Raw genomic sequence first — 16034 nt, 5'->3', positions numbered from 1 at the left:
ACTCATCCAGAAAGTCATGAGGCATGGGATCAGTGGAACCTTGGCTGTTTGGAAAAAAAAATTGGCTTACAGGAAGAAAGCAGAGGGTAGTAGTGGAAGGAAAGTATTCTGCCTGGAGGTCAGTGACTAGTGGAGTGCCGTAAGGATCTGTCCTGGGACTCCTGCTCTTTGTTATTTTTATAAGTGACCTGGACGAAGAGGCAGAAGGATGGGTGAGTAAGTTTGTGGATGACATGAAGATTGGAGGAGTTGTGGATGGAGCTGTAGGTTGTCGAAGGTTACAAGAGGATATAGACAGGATACAGAGTTGGGCAGAAGAGTGGCAGATGGAGTTCAATCCGGATAAGTGTGAGGTGATGCATTTTGGAAGGACAAACAAGAAGGCTGAGTACAGGATTAATGGTCGGTTACTTAAGAGTGTAAATGAACTGAGGAACATTGGGGTTCAAATCCATACATCCCTCAAGATCGCTGCACAGGTTGATAGGATAATTAAGAAGGCCTATGGGATGCTAGGCTTCATTAATAGGGGGTTTGAGTTCAAGAGTAGGGAGGTCATGTTGCAACTCTACAAATCTCTGGTGAGACCACACTTAGAGAATTGTGTTCAGTTCTGGTCACCTCATTATAGGAAGGATGTGGAAGCTATAGAGAGGGTGCAGAGGAGACTTACCAGGATGTTGCCTGGATTGGAAAACAAGTCTTATGAGGCAAAGTTAGCAGAGCTGGGACTTTTCTCCTTGGAGCATAGAAGGATGAGGGGGACTTGATAGAGGTCTACAAGATTATGAGAGGCATAGATGGGGTGGATAGCCAGTACCTGTTTCTCAGGGCACGAATAGCAAACACGAGAGGGCATATGTACAAAGTTAAGGGAGGGAAGTTTAGGGGAGATATCAGGGGTAATTTTTTTACACAGAGGGTTGTGGGTGCCTGGAATGACTTGCCAGGGATGGTGGTGGAGGCTAAAACATTAGGGGTATTTAAGAGCCTCCTGGACAGGCACATGGACGAAAGAAAAATAGAGGGTTACGGGGTAGGTGGGTTTAGTACTTTTTTTTAAGGAATATATGGGTCGGCACAACATCGAGGGCTGAAGGGCCTGTACTGTGCTGTAGTATTCCAGTGTACAGACTTAAGAATGAAATTCGGAGAGCCAGAAGGGGCCATGAGAAGGCCTTGGCGAACAGGATTACGGAAAACTCCAAGGCGTTCTACAAGTATGTGAAGAGCAAGAGGATAAGATGTGAGAGAATAGGACCAATCAAGTGTGACAGTGGAAAAGTGTATATGGAACCAGAGGAGATAGCAGAGGTACTTAATGAGTACTTTGCTTCAGTATTCACTATGGAAAATGATCTTGGCGATTGTAGGAATGACTTACAGCAGATTCAAAAAATTGAACATGTAGACATTAAAAAAGAAGATGTGCTGGAGCTTTTGGTAAGCATCAAGTTGGATAAGTCTCCAGGACTGGATGAGATGTACCCCAGGCTACTGTTGGAAGCGAGAGAGGAGATTGCTGAGCCTCTGGCAATGATCTTTGCATCATCAATGGGGACAGGAGAGGTTCTGGAGGATTGGAAGGTTGCAGATGTTATTCTTATTCTAGTAAAGGAGTAGAGATAGTCCAGGAAATTATAGATCAGTGAGTGTTACTTCAGTGGTTGGTAAGTTGATGGACAAGATCCTGAGAAGCAGGATTTATGAACATTTGGAGAGGCAATAATATGATTAGGAATAGTCAGCATAGCTTTGTCAAAGGCAGGTCGTGCCTTACAAGCCTGATTGAATTTTTTGAGGATGTGACCAAATACATTGATGAAGGTAGAGCCGTAGATGTAGTGTATATGGATTTCAGCATGGCATTTGATAAGGTACCCCATGCAAGGCTTATTGAGAAAGTAAAGAGGCATGGAATCCAAGGGGACCTTGCTTTGTGGGTCCAGAACTGGTTTGCTCTCAGAAGGCAAAGTGTGGTTGTAGACAGGTCATATTCTGCATGGATGTTAGTGACCAGTGGTGTGCCTCAGGGATCTGTTCTGGGACCCTTTCCCTTTGTGATTTTTATCAGTGATCTGAATGATCAAGTGGAGGGATGGGTTAGTAAATTTGCAGATGACACAAAGGTTGGGGCTGTTGTGGATAGTGTGGAGGGCTGTTAGAGGTTACAGCAGGACATCGATAGGATGCAAAACTGGGCTGAGAAGTGGCAGATGGAGTTCAACCCAGATAAGTGTGAGGTGGTTCATTTTGGTAGGTCAAATATGATGGCAGAATATAGTATTAATAGTACATCTCTTGGCAGTGTGGAGGATCAGAAGTATCTTGGGGTCCAAATCCATAGGATACTCAAAGCTGCTGTGCAGGTTGACTGTGTGGTTAAGAAGGCATATGGTGCATTGGCCGTCATCAACCATGGGATTGAGTTTAAGAGCCAAGAGATAATGTTACAGCTATATAGGACCCTGATCAGGCCCACTTGGAGTACTGTGCTCCGTTTTGGCCACCTCACTACAGGAAGGATGTGGAATCTATAGAAAGGGTGCAGAGGAGATTGACAAGGATGTTGTCTGGATTGGGGAGCATGCCTTATGAGAATAAGTTGAGTGAACATGGCCTTTTCTCCTTGGAGCGGTGTAGGATGAGAGGTGACCTGATAGAGGTGTATAAGATGATGAGAGGCATTAATCGTGTGGATAGTCAGAGGGCTGAAATGGCTAACACGATAGGTCACAGTTTTAAGGTGCTTGGAAGAAGGTACAGAGGAGATGTCAGGGGTAAGTTTTTTTATGCAGAGAGTGGTGAGTGCGTGGAATGGGCTGCCGGCGACAGTGATGGAGACGGATACGATGGGGTCTTTTAAGAGATTCCTGGATAGGTTTATGGAGTTTAGAAAAATAGAGGGCTATGGGTAATCTTAGGTAATTTCTAAATATGTACATGTCTGACACAGCTTTGTGGCTGAAGGGCCTGTATTGTGCTGTAGGTTTTCTATGTTTCTAAATATTAGCACAAATAAATTAACAAACAATAAAATATTGACATTTACCATGAGATGCATTTATGACACAAAGTAAAATCTAAACAATATAATGCTACTGGCGCTTCATAAGTGATAAGACCTGGGTGGCGGTAGGGAGTTCAGTCGTCTCACAGCCTGGGGGAAGAAGTTGTTTTCCATCCTAACAGTCCTTGTCCGAATGCTGTGGCACCTGCTGCCTGATAGTAGGGGGCCAAAGAGATTGTGGAACTGATGGGAGGAATCTTTGCCAATACTAAGGGCCTGGCGTACTTAGAGCTCCTGAGAAATATCCTGGATGGATGGAAGGTAGGCCCCAGTGATCCTCTCTGCAGTCCTCGCAATCCTTTGTAAACTCCCCTAGCGATACACAATGACAAAAACTCATCAGACTTTGGGGCTCCTAATTTGCTCTGACTATTTTGTAGAGAATTACACTGAGCTCGCAGAAACTCTGCAAGCTCTCATAAGAGGAGGGAAGCATGACACAGAGCAGGTGGAATGGACGCTGGAGGTAGATCTGGCCTTTTTGCACCTAAAGCAAATCTGAGCTATAGTGCTGTCTTTGTGTTTGCCGGATATGAACAGACAACTCCATCATTTTTGTGACAACCAGAGGGAGTTTCCTACACCTGTTGTATGCCAAGAACATTGTGATAAGTCGCTGCGTATTTTACATTATTGTGTAAATCGGGCCCTGCCCTGGCAGGAATGCATCAGTCTTTGCAAGCAAAAGACTGTGATTCAATCATCAGAAGCTATTACTGTGATGGCTTATATAGTCTTGTACACACCTCACAGCATAGTCACTCGCCTGGCGATAAGGAAACTGTGGACTGGCAAGCAAAATGGGAGGCAGTTTTGCTACCTACTGGCAAGTACATACAGATAGAATATAGAACATAGAATATTACAGCACAGTACAGATCCTTTTAACCTATTCTAGGATCTATCTAACCCTTCTGTCCCACGTAGCCCGCATTTGTCTATCCGCCCTGTGCCTACCTTGGAGTCTTCTACATGTCACTAATGCATTGGCCGCTACCGCCTCTCTGGCACACCCACTATTCTCTATCAAAAAAAAAATGCCTCTGTAATCCTTCCTATACTTTCCTCCAATCACCTCAAAATTATGGCCCCTCATATTCGCCATTTACACCCTTGGAAAAAATCTCTGGCTGCCCACTCTATCTATGCCTCCTATCATCTTGTACTCCTTTATCAATTCACTTCTCATTCTCTTTCAGTCCAAAGAGAAAAACCTTAGCTTGCACAACCTATCCTCATAAGACATGCGCTCAAATCCAGGCAGCATCTTGTAAGTTTGCCCTGAACCCTTTTCAAAGCTTTTACATCTTTACTATAATGCAGTGACCAGAACTGAGCACAATATTCCAAGTGTGGGTTTTATACACCTGCAATATTACCTCACAGATCTTGAACTCAATCCCCTATCTAATGAAGGCCCACACACCGCATGCCTCCTAAACCAGCCTATCGACTTGTGCAGCAACTTTGAGGGATCTATGGCCATGGACCCAAGGTCTCTGTGTTCCTCCACACTGCCAAGCAACATTCTATTAACCTTGCGTCCTGCCTCCAAGTTCGACCTTCCAAAGTGAATCACTTCACGCATTACCGGGATGAACAGCTTATGCCACCTCTCAGCATAGCTTTGCATCCTTTCAATGTCCCTTGACAGGTCAGATTACCAACACCTGCTCCTATTTCTTATGTTCCTGTAGTTATATATCACATGTACATCAAAGCATATAGTCAAACCTGTTGTTTGTGTTAACTTCAACACAGCCTAGGGAGGTGCTGGGGCAACAAACAGCAGTAGCAAAACAAGTCCTTTTCCTCCATACAGCCTACTCACACACACAAACTCTCTTCCAACCCCAGGGCAGGCCACCTTTGGGCCTCCAACCTCCAGTGGACTTGTGAATCTGCAGACATCAGGCTTCCGTTTTCCCCATTGGTTAAATGATAAATGGCCTGGTTAACATTGGCTGTTACTGGATGAGTAAATACAGTGGGAGCGGAGGGGCTTTAGGGTCTTATGAGTCAGTTTTGATTTCCTAATGCTAATGTTAGATCTCTCACTGATTGCTAGATCTCATTCTCTTGGGGGTAAACATCAATATTAATTTCTTTCTTTTAAGCATACATAGCAGTGGACAATATAAAATCTATCTTAGAATCAGAATCAGGTTTATTATTACCGGTATGTATTGAGAAATTTGTTAATTTAGCAGCAGCAGTTCAATGCAATACGTAATATAGAAGAAGAGAAAAAAAATAAATAAGTAAATCAATTACAGTATACGTATATTGGATAGATTAAAAATCGTGCAATAACCAGAAACAATATATATTAAAAAAGTGAGTTAGTGTGCACGGTTCAATGTCCATTTTGGAATGGGATGGCAGAGGGGAAGAAGCTGAGTGTGTGCTTTCAGGCTTCTGTACCTCCTACCTGAAGACACCGCTCCTTGAAGATGCTTGAATTTGCTGAAATGGACAGCAAAATTGGTGAAGGAATTGCCTGAAAAGGGTTAAATTAGATGATCAAGAAGGACACATGAGGGATTCTGCAGGGAGCGCTCATGGAGTGAGGTCGTCTCTCTGGCTTCGCTCCATTCCCGTTATTCTTTTTAACCTATGATCTCCTTGATCTAATCAACTTTAAGTACACCAGAAAATTTACTTTATCTTCCTGATTTACTGATTAATTGATTTCTGGAGCAACACACAAAATGCTGGAGGAACTTGTTGTAACGTGAGCATTATTAAAAGTAAGTTAATACTAATTAGGATAATGGGGGGTTTTACTTCTGTTCTTTTTACTTCCGGTGTGTTTTGTATATAGTGTGCCTGCCATACCGTATGGGTTGCGAAAGCCTCTGTATATACATAACGGTTTTGAAGTTCGAGATAAAGTTGTTTCTTGGATATGAAGTTGTCGAGTGTGCCTTTTTCAAAGTAGAAGTTACAACTGAACTCTATGGAGGGAGATGGACAATCTACATTTCCGATCAAGATGCTTCAACATTTTGGAAAATCCCAGAGAAATGCAAAGTAATGAATTTGGGGATGGAACTATCTCGAATCCAACCCCAGTCTACCCTGCTTGGAAAAGTTTAAACAGATACATGTGTAAGGGGTTTCTTCTTTTGTGTTACTACGAAGGCTCATAAAATGGCTTCTTTGTTATGTTAGGATAAAAATGGCTTTTCTGTAATAATAACTGCGATGTAAGGAGTTCTCTCTCTCTGCTTGTTTGGGTTATATTATTGATAAGAAAGAAAACGAACCAATGAGTGTCCATGTTATTCTTTTTGTGGGTGATATTCTATCTCATATGGGTGAGAACTGTGTGGTTTGGCGGGCTTTTCGGGAGGAGACACGAAGAAGAAGGATGTGCTGGACGCTCTCTGGTCGACCACCGTGGTTGGTCCCAAGCGACGAGTCGAGGGAGTCGGAGGAGATCGCATGGTGGAAAGAGGACCCCGTTCATTGAGCTCCAACGGTCGTGCACAAAGTGGTTGAACTCTGATAAGTTTGGCACCTTTTACTTTCTCTTTTATACTGTATCTCTATTAATTACATAGTTCCAGTAAGATTTATAAAATGTAATCTGTAAATCGTACATTGTGTGCTGTCTGATATTTGATGTGTGAGTTTGTACCAGGTGGCATTACACAGCAACTACGCAAACCGTGAGACACAGGCTGATGGATGGGGTTTCCCCTCGATAAATCTGAGCGTTACATTTGTGGGGGCCATCGTCCGGGATTGAATTCTGTGTATGTTGTATAAGTCGCCATGTTAATTAGTGAGGAGATGGATCAAGATAAGATTGCAAGGTGGTGTGAGTTCGAGGACATATCGGTTAATCATGCATGCGTGTTAAGTGGGGTGGATTTCGGCACTTCAGAAGAAGTGCTAGTGCGAGGGTTGAGTCTGATTAAAGCTATCAGCAAGATAGAACTGATAGCTAGAACGTATGGTAAAGAAGTGGAATCCAGCTGGGTGTTGGTTCGTACAAGTGCTGACGTCATGATGTTGGAAGTGCCAGCGACAGTCAGCATCTGTGGGAGGTGGGGCCGTCGGGCCTCCACACCCTCCCAGAGGACAAATGTGAGGAGACACTGGAGGAGGAGTTTGAGGAGAAACCAGGGGAGGTGCCAGTAGCCAGTGGTGGAGGGTTGAAGGAATTTGCGAGGGACGAAGTTCTTGGGGTAATCAGGGAAGAGAGACAAGAGGGGTCAGAGTGGGAAGGATTGGTCAGGCCCCATCCCCCAGCTAGAGGTGAGACCTCCAAATTGGCAGCCGCCATTACCTCCCTGGTGAGAGGGGCCGAGGGGCCCCACCCGAAGCTGAGAATTTTCTCAGGAGCCACGCCCACCCCGGAAGGGGAGGACGATTATGAGTCATGGATCGAAAACACGTCCCAGTTGTTAGGGGAGTGGCCAGGCTCGGATGAGGAAAAGAGACAATGATTGGTGGATAGTTTGCGGGGAGAGGCTGCTGGTGTCGTCCGGGGGCTGAAAGCTCCCTTGGCTTCCCTGGTGGAGTATCTGGAAGCTCTGGAGGCTGCACTTGAATTGACGGGAGGTTCCTGGGAGCTTTTAGCAGAGTTTCAAAACATGCGGCAGGGAAGAGGGGAAAAGCTCTCAGAACACATTTTTCGGCTGAAGATAATGCTTACTGGATTGCGGTGCCGAGGGGTAGTGAAGGCGGATGAGGTGGCGAAGTTGAGGATGAATCAGATATCTAGGGGTTCCCTGGGGGAGGACAAGGTGGCTTGGAGTCTCTGGCAGTCCTATAAAAGGAGCCCCCTCCATCATTCGGTCAGCTGATTAGAGAGCTGCGGGAGGATGAGAGTGCATTGGGCCGGAAAGAGGACTCTGGCCACCAGAAATGATCCTCAGCGGTACAGGAGGTGGTGGCAGGGTTGAGAACTGAGCGACCCAAGAGGTCCCAGGTGGGTAGGGACCCCTCGCATGAGTGGATTGACAGGGAGAGCACCCCCTTTAGGGGGAAGGCCGCGCAGTGGGCTGGGAGTGGCAGGCGTCCCTGGAGGAGAGGGGCGGCAGGTAGTGTGTGCTATAACTGTGGGAAAGAGGGGCATTTCCAGCTGGAATGTGAGCGGCCAGAGGTGTGCTACAGCTGTGGGGAAGAGGGACACTTCCGGAGGGATTGTGAGAGACAAGACGTCCCGTGGAGGGCAAGCCCCTGGGCGACTAAGAATGGAGAGGTGTCGGGAAACTTAGGAGAGACTCAGTGAGGGAACGGACTGGAGTCTCTGGAGGAACATGTTCCCAGAAATCAGCCATGGGATCCCCGCAAGCCCAAGCCCTTATTCCGGATGGATTAGTGGGACCCCGCTCCACCGTGTCCCTACGGATAGAGGGAATCTTTGCAAGACCCAACCTTGACACCAGGTCACAGGTCATCTTATTGTACCGGTTGTTCTACTATTTGCCAGTAACTCCGTTTAATGCCCTGGAGATTTGGGGTATAAGTGATGGTGATTACCCATACGATGGGTACCTGTCAGTGAGATTGGAATTCTCGGAGGGCGATGTGGGAGTGTCGGAAGCCCTTGAGACATTGCTGTTGGTTTGTCCGGACCCAATGGAAACAGGTGGCACTGCCCTTCTGGTGGGAACTAACTCCCCTCTTGTGTGACGGCTCCTGGGAGCCTGTAAGGAGAAGGCAGGGGAGAACTTTCTGGAGACCCTCTTGGTACACCCAGTGTTTTGAGCGGCATTCGAAGAAGCGGGTGGCCACAGGGGGCTGGATCCTGAGTTCAAACGAGGGACGGTGTAATGTACTGAGGCGAGGCCTAAAGTGATACGGCCAGGGAAGGTGGCACTAGTGTTGGGGACCCCCAGATTTCCCGGAGTACCGGCAGGTGAGGCTCTGTGAGTAGACCTTGAAGGGGAGTCCCAGTTCCCAGCTGGAGTGCTGGTGAGACCTGAATTGCAGAGGCCCTCAGTTCTACAGGCACGCCGGATGGGGGTGATGGTAAGGAACACAACGGAGACGGAGATCACCTTTAAGCGCAGGATGCCTCTCACGCACTTGTTCCCGGTGACAGTGATGTCTAGCACCCCCCTGAGGCCCACTGGAGGAAAACTATTGGAAACAGGGGGCGGCTGACCGAGGAGGCCTTTAATTTTGAGGACTCCTCTGTGCCGCCGGAGTATAAGAAAATGCTGGTGGAGAAGATGTTGAAGCTAGGGGATGCCTTTTCTCAGGGCGAGTTTGATGTGGGTTGTTCCAAGAGCACTCATCACACTATCCGGGTGACAAATGACACCCGGTTTAGAGAAAGGTCACGGTGGCTGGCCCCAGCTGACATGGAAGATGTGCGGCAGCTCTTGCCCCAGTTGGAGGATGCAGGGATTATCGTGGAGTCCCGGGCCCCTATGCATCCCCCATAGTAGTGGCTAGGAAGAAACATGGGAAGGTACGCATGTGCGTGGACTACAGGACCCTGAACCGACGCACTGTCCCTGACCAGTATACGGTATTGAGGGTTGAAGACGCCTTGGCCTGTTTGAGTGTTGCCCAGTGGTTTAGTGTATTTGATTTATGGAGCGGGTATTACCAGATTCCGATGAGTGGGGCTGATAAAGAAATGACCACCTTCATCTGTCCTCTGGGATTCTTTCAGTTCGAACGAATGCCCCAAGGCATATTGGAGGCCTCAGCCACCTTCCAGAGGGTCATGGAGAGGACAGTGGGGAATATGAATTTGCTCGAGGTGTTGGTGTATCTGGATGACTTGATAGCATTTGGATCTACGTTGGAGGAACATGAGGAGCGGCTGCTGAAGGTGCTGAGTCGGCTGAAGGAGGAAGGGTTGAAACTTTCCCTGGACAAATGCCAGTTCTGCAAGACGTCTGTCGGCTATGTCGGACACATAATCTCGCGAGGTGGAGTGGCTACTCATCCAGTTAAGATAAAAGCAGTGACCACCTGGCCAAGACCCCAGACTGTGAGCACACTGCGCTCGTTTTTGGGGTTCTGTGGGTATGATCGGCGACTCGTGAAAGCTTACGCTAAAATGAGTCACCCATTGAACCAGCTGTTGTGTGGCTATCCCCCCCATGTGGAAGAAAAGGAAGGGGGACTGTGGGCAGGAGGCAGGAGGGTATCAGAACCCTTTGGAGCCCTTTAGACCAAGGTGGGATGCTCAATGCGATGAGACGTTCCAATCACTGAAAAGGGCGCTGACACAGGCCCCGGTGTTGGCTTTTGCCAACCCCCGGAAGCCGTATGTGCTACACACTGATGCCGGCCAAGAGGGGCTGGGGGCTGTCCTGTACCAGGAGCAGGGTAATGGATTGAGGCCAGTAGCGTTTGTCAGCCAACGTTTGTCGCCTTCTGAGAGAAACTATCCCACTCACAAGTTGGAGTTCCTGGAGCTGAAATGGGCGGTGGTGAACAAGTTGAGTGACTATCTATACGGGGTCAAGTTTGAGGTGAGGACGGACAACAATCCTCTCACTTATATTCTGACCTCGGCGAAACTGGACACGACTGGGCAACGGTGGTTGGCGGCCCTGTCTGCCTATGAGTTCAGCCTGAAGTACCGGCCGGGGAGCCAGAACATCGATGCAGATGCTTTATCTCATCGGGCACATGAGGGATCGGGCACAGATGAAGAGTGGGAGAGCGTCCCTGCCCCAGGAGTGAAGGCCATGTGTCAATTTGCGAGCGACGCTAAAGCCGGAGACCCGATGGGGCCGGATCGGGCAGTGGATCAATTGGGGGTTGATGATGACGCGCTACGCACTGTTTACTGTAATTTGACTGTTCTGAAGAACAAGCAGTTGACGGAGTTGAGCCCTGAGGAAGTGAGGGCGGCTCAGCGAAATGACCTGGGCATTGGCACTACCTGATACACGGCTAAAAAGAGGGATATGGCTCAAGTAGAGAAGTCGAAACATGCCTCAGTGCACTTACTACTGAAGGAGTGGCCCCGGTTGAAGCTGAAGAACCAACTCTTGTACCGGGTCACGTCGCCTCCGGACCACCCCCGGCGCTGGCAGCTGGTCATGCCTGAGAAGCATCGGAAGACTGTGCTCAAGTCACTACGTGATGATTCCGGGCATTTGGGGGTGGAAAAGACCTATGGATCACTCAAGGACCAGTTTACTGGCCCCGGATGAGGGGGGAGGTGGAAGAATACTGTAAGACCTGTAGCCGTTGTGTCAGGAGGAAGACCCTGTCTGCGCAGGCGGCCCCGTTATCCCACTTGCAGAGTGCGGGACCCCTGGACCTGGTGTGTATGGATTTCCTATCTATTGAGCCAGACACCAGCAACACCGCGAATGTCTTAGTCATCACGGATCACTGCACTAGGTATGCTCAGGCGTTTCCCACTAAGGACCAGAAAGCGACTACAGTGGCAAAGGTGTTATGGGAGAAGAATTTTGTTCATTATGGCCTCCCCAAATGGATACATAGTGATCAGGGATGGGACTTCGAGAGCAGGCTTATCCATGAATTACTGGGTATGCTTGGGGTCGAGAAAGCCAGGACCACGCCCTATCACCCGCAGGGTGATCCTCAGCCCGAGAGGTTTAACCGGACCCTGTTGGACATGCTCGGGACTCTGGAGATCAGTCAGAAGAGTAAGTGGAGTCAGCACATCGCCCATTTCGTTCACTGTTACAATTGTACCTGCAATGACGCTACGGGGTACTCGCCTTATTTTTTTTTAGATTATGAGGACACGCAGTCCTCTTTTATTGTCATTTAGAAATGTATGCATTAAGAAATGATACAATGTTTCTCCAGAATGATATCACAGAAACACATGACAAACCGACTTAAAAACTAACAAAAACCACATAATTATAACGTATAGTTACAACAGTGCAAAGCAATACCATAATTTGATAAGAACAGACCATGGCACGGTAAAAGTCTCAAAGTCTCTCGAAAGTCCCATCATCTCACGCAGACGGTGAACCTCCAGCGCTGCAAACTTGCCAATGCAGCATACAGGAAGCATCCGACCACAGTCCGACTCCGAGTCCGTCCGAAAACTTCGAGCCTCCGACCAGCTCTCTGATACTGAGCACCATCTTTGCCGAGCGCTTCAAACCCGGCCCCGGCAATAGGCATTAGACAAAGCCAAGGATTTGGGGCCTTCCCCTCCGGAGATTCCTGATCTTATTATCTGATGTTCCGGTGGGAAGCGACATTGCCCATTGACCTTTGTTTTGGGACTGAAGCAGGTGAATTACCTTCGAAGCCCCATCTGTCCAATATGAGGAGAGAGTTGAAAAGGGCGTACGAGTTGGCTGAGGCAGCGGCCACCAAGCAGAATCAAGGGAACAAGAGGAGGTATGATCAGAAAGTGAAGTTCGCCCAACTTATGCTGAGAGACCGGGTCTTCATATGGAATTTAGGACTACCTGGTAAGCACAAGTTGGCAGATCACCGGGCGGCCACCCCCTATGTGGTGGAGAGTCAGGTGCCGAATCTACCTGTTTACTGGGTGAGACCAGAGGATGGGAAGGGGCCTGTCAAGGTACTCCATCAGAACTACCTATTGCCCCTGTGTTGTGAGGTACAGGTAGACCAAGAGCCCGAATTGGAGTTTACGCCTAGTACGGGGACTTTGCGGAGGCGTGGGGTGAGGGAAGAGCCCACCGCGAAAGACATGGGGCCGGGCCCAGCCCCGGAAAGGGATACTGATTTGGAAGATGATGATTCGGATGTGTGATACCTGCTTCCATTTGTTAATTCCCCAGTACCGGAAGAAGTGGCTCCTGACCCTTCCCCCACTGAGTTAGGTGAGAGGAGGGAGGGTGTTGGGGGGCAGCCTGGGATACAGTCGGCCTTGGAGGGAGAGAGGGTGGAACCAGAACCCGAGACAGAGGACTCCAAGTTGCCGAGGGTCCCAGTCAGGGAGCGGGTGAGGGTTTGACAGGTAGACCCGGGGTGTCTCCGGTGGAGTCTGAGCCGGAAGGGTCACCAGAGGAGGTACAGAGGTCTCAGAGAAGTAGGAACACCCCGGAGAGGTTGACCTATGTAGTGCCGGGAGAACAGGGTGTGATCTCTACCGCCCTGGGAAGTTATGTCACTGCTTTATGCACCTGGGTTGGGTTTTGTGTTTTGCAAGGAGGATTGGTGAACTCCTTTAATGTCATGAGGACATGACTTTATTTGGTAGGGGGGAGAGTGTAAGGGGTTTCTTCTTTTATGTTACTGCGAAGGCTCATAAAATGGCTTCTTTGTTATGTTATAATAAAAATGGCTTTTCTGTAATAATAACTACGATGTAAGGAATTCTCTCTCTCCCTGCTTGTTTGGGTTATATTATTGATAAGAGAGAGAACGAACCAATGAGTGTCCATGTTATTCTTTTTGTGGGTGATATTCTGTCTCATATGGCTGGGGACCGTGTGGTTCGGCGGGCTTTTCGGGAGGAGACCCGAAGAAGAAGGACGTGCTGGATGTGCTCTGGTCGACCACCGTGGTTGGTCCCAAGCGGCAAGTCAGGGGGGTCGGAGGAGATTAGCCTGGTGGAACGAGGACCCCGTTAACTGAGCTCCAACGGTTGTGCTCGAAGTGGTTGAACTCTGATAAGTTTGGCACCTTTATTTTCCCTTTCATATGGTATCTCTATTAATTACATAGTTCCAGTAGGATTTATAAAGTGTAATCTGTAAATCGTACATTATGTGCTGTCTGATATTTGATGCGTGAGTTAGTACCAGGTGGCATTACACAGCAACTACACAAACCGTTATGGTTTCCGGTTTGGTCACCGGCCGCTCGACCATGGTTTTCAGTCGGGCGCCAAACGCTCAGAGAGATTCGGCGGGGGGCAGGCACCCGGCGCTCGGCCAGGGGCCGTGGTCAGATGGTTGGCGACTTGGCCAGCTCCCCCAACCGGAATAGTCTGGTGAGGAGGGTGTTAGGGTACCCAGCAGGACTAAAAAAAACAAGGCCTGACAAAGGGCGGATGAGCTCCTTGTGAGCCAACGGCCATCTTCCGTGGAAGAGATTAAAGCCTCACCACATATCTATGAATTGTATGCTATGCACTTAGTTAGAAGAGATATGATGAACTTGGGCACTGCACCGTGTGCCTGGACCTGCACAAGGCCTCCACCTAAAGAAGGGCCAAGCTTGAAGAAGTGGCCGCGGCCCCAGGTCGACATGGCCTTGGGCTCAAGTTTGGCGGGGTGGCGGTGGGCGGTGCCAAGGCAGCCAGCGAGAACAAGCTGGAAGAGAGGCTGTACTCGGTGCTGTCACAAGATCGAAGAAGATGGAGGTGCATAGCTGCCAACCCTGGATTCGGGACAGCACCCACTGACTGACTGATGCAAATCCTGAGACACAGTTGGGCGGGTGGACAGGGTTTCTCCTAGATAAACATGAGCTGATAGACCTGAGCGTTACATATGTTTTGAAAGAACCAGAGCACATTGCCTCCATTTCATGAAAAATTTTAAGCTAATGGCTTTTAATGGACACAGCTGTCTAACTAGCAGCTCTCTGAATTGAGCAGAAATGATGTCACTCACTGAGTGGAGTTTTGGGGCCTGCTGCATGCTTTCACATAGGCGAGGCAAAATGTGAAATTATTCTGCCAAAGCAAATAACCACATTCTGAAGCATACTAACTGATGCAGTACCTATTTATAGATTACAAAGAACAAAGTTTTAAGCTTATATTTTTAGTTGTCTTGGTATCTGTAATAAAAAGAAATCATGCTTCAAGATATCTGGCATCTCCAATATTTTGCTTTGGTGATTATCTTATTTTTTATTTTTATATTATTTTATTTATCTTTTATTTAGAGACATAGACCATAAGACAAAGGAGCAGAAGTTGACCATTCGGCCCATCGAGTCTGCTCCACCATCTTATCATGAGCTGATCCATTCTCCCATTTAGTCCCACTCCCCCGCCTTCTCACCATAACATTTGATGCCCTGGCTACTCAGATACCTATCAATCTCTGCCTTAAATTCACCCAATGACTTGACCTCCACTGCCGCCTGTGGCAACAAATTCCATAGATTCACCACCCTCTGGCTAAAAAAATTTCTTCGCATCTCTGTTCCGAATGGGCGCCCTTCAATCCTTAAGTCATGCCCTCTCGTACTAGACTCCCCAATCATGGGAAACAACTTTACCACATCCACACTGTCCAGGCCTTTCAACATTCGAAATGTTTTAATGAGGTCCCCCCTCATTCTTCTAAACTCCAAGGAATACAGTCCAAGAGCGGACAAACATTCCTCATATGTTAACCCTCTCATTCCCAGAATCATTCTAATGAATCTTCTCTGTACCCTCTCCAATGTCAGCACACCCTTTCTTAAATAAGGAGACCAAAACTGCCCACAGTATTCCAAGTGAGGTCTTACCAGTGCCTTATAGAGCCTCAACATCACATCCCTGCTCCTATACTCTATTCCTCTGGAAATGAATGCCAACATTGCATTTGCCTTCTTCACCACCGATTCAACCTGGAGGTTAACCTTAAGGGTATCCTGCACGAGGACTCCCAAGTCCCATTGCATCTCAGAACTTTGAATTCTCTCCCCATTTAAATAATAGTCTGCCCATTTATTTCTTCTGCCAAAGTGCATAACCATAGACTTTCCAGCATTCTATTTCATTTGCCTGTTCTTCCAATCTATCCAAGTCTCTCTGCAGACTCTCCGTTTCCTCAGCACTACCGGCCCCTCCACCTATCTTCGTATCATCAGCAAACTTAGCCACAAAGCCATCTATTCCATAATCCAAATCGTTGATGTACAATGTAAAAAGAAGCGGCCCCGACACAGACCCCCTGTGAATACCACTGGTAACCGGCAGCCAACCAGGATAGGATCCCTTTATTCCCACTCTCTGTTTCCTGCCAATCAGTCAACGCTCTATCCACATATGCAACTTTCCCGTAATTCCATGGGCTCTTATCTTGTTAAGCAGCCTCATGTGTGGCACCTTGTCAAAGGCCTT

At 47.9% G+C, this 16034-nt stretch overlaps 1 pseudogene; it reads left to right on the top strand.

Annotated features, from left to right (window-relative positions):
• Positions 1-6868: 6868 nt before the first annotated feature.
• On the top strand, positions 6869-12776 carry LOC134357625 (paraneoplastic antigen Ma1-like; annotated as a pseudogene).
• Positions 12777-16034: the final 3258 nt, after the last annotated feature.

The sequence above is a fragment of the Mobula hypostoma genome, chromosome 16 (genome assembly GCF_963921235.1).
Source record: "Mobula hypostoma chromosome 16, sMobHyp1.1, whole genome shotgun sequence".
In the NCBI taxonomy this organism is placed as follows: domain Eukaryota; kingdom Metazoa; phylum Chordata; class Chondrichthyes; order Myliobatiformes; family Myliobatidae; genus Mobula; species Mobula hypostoma.
This window is presented reverse-complemented; position numbering and strand designations above follow the sequence as displayed.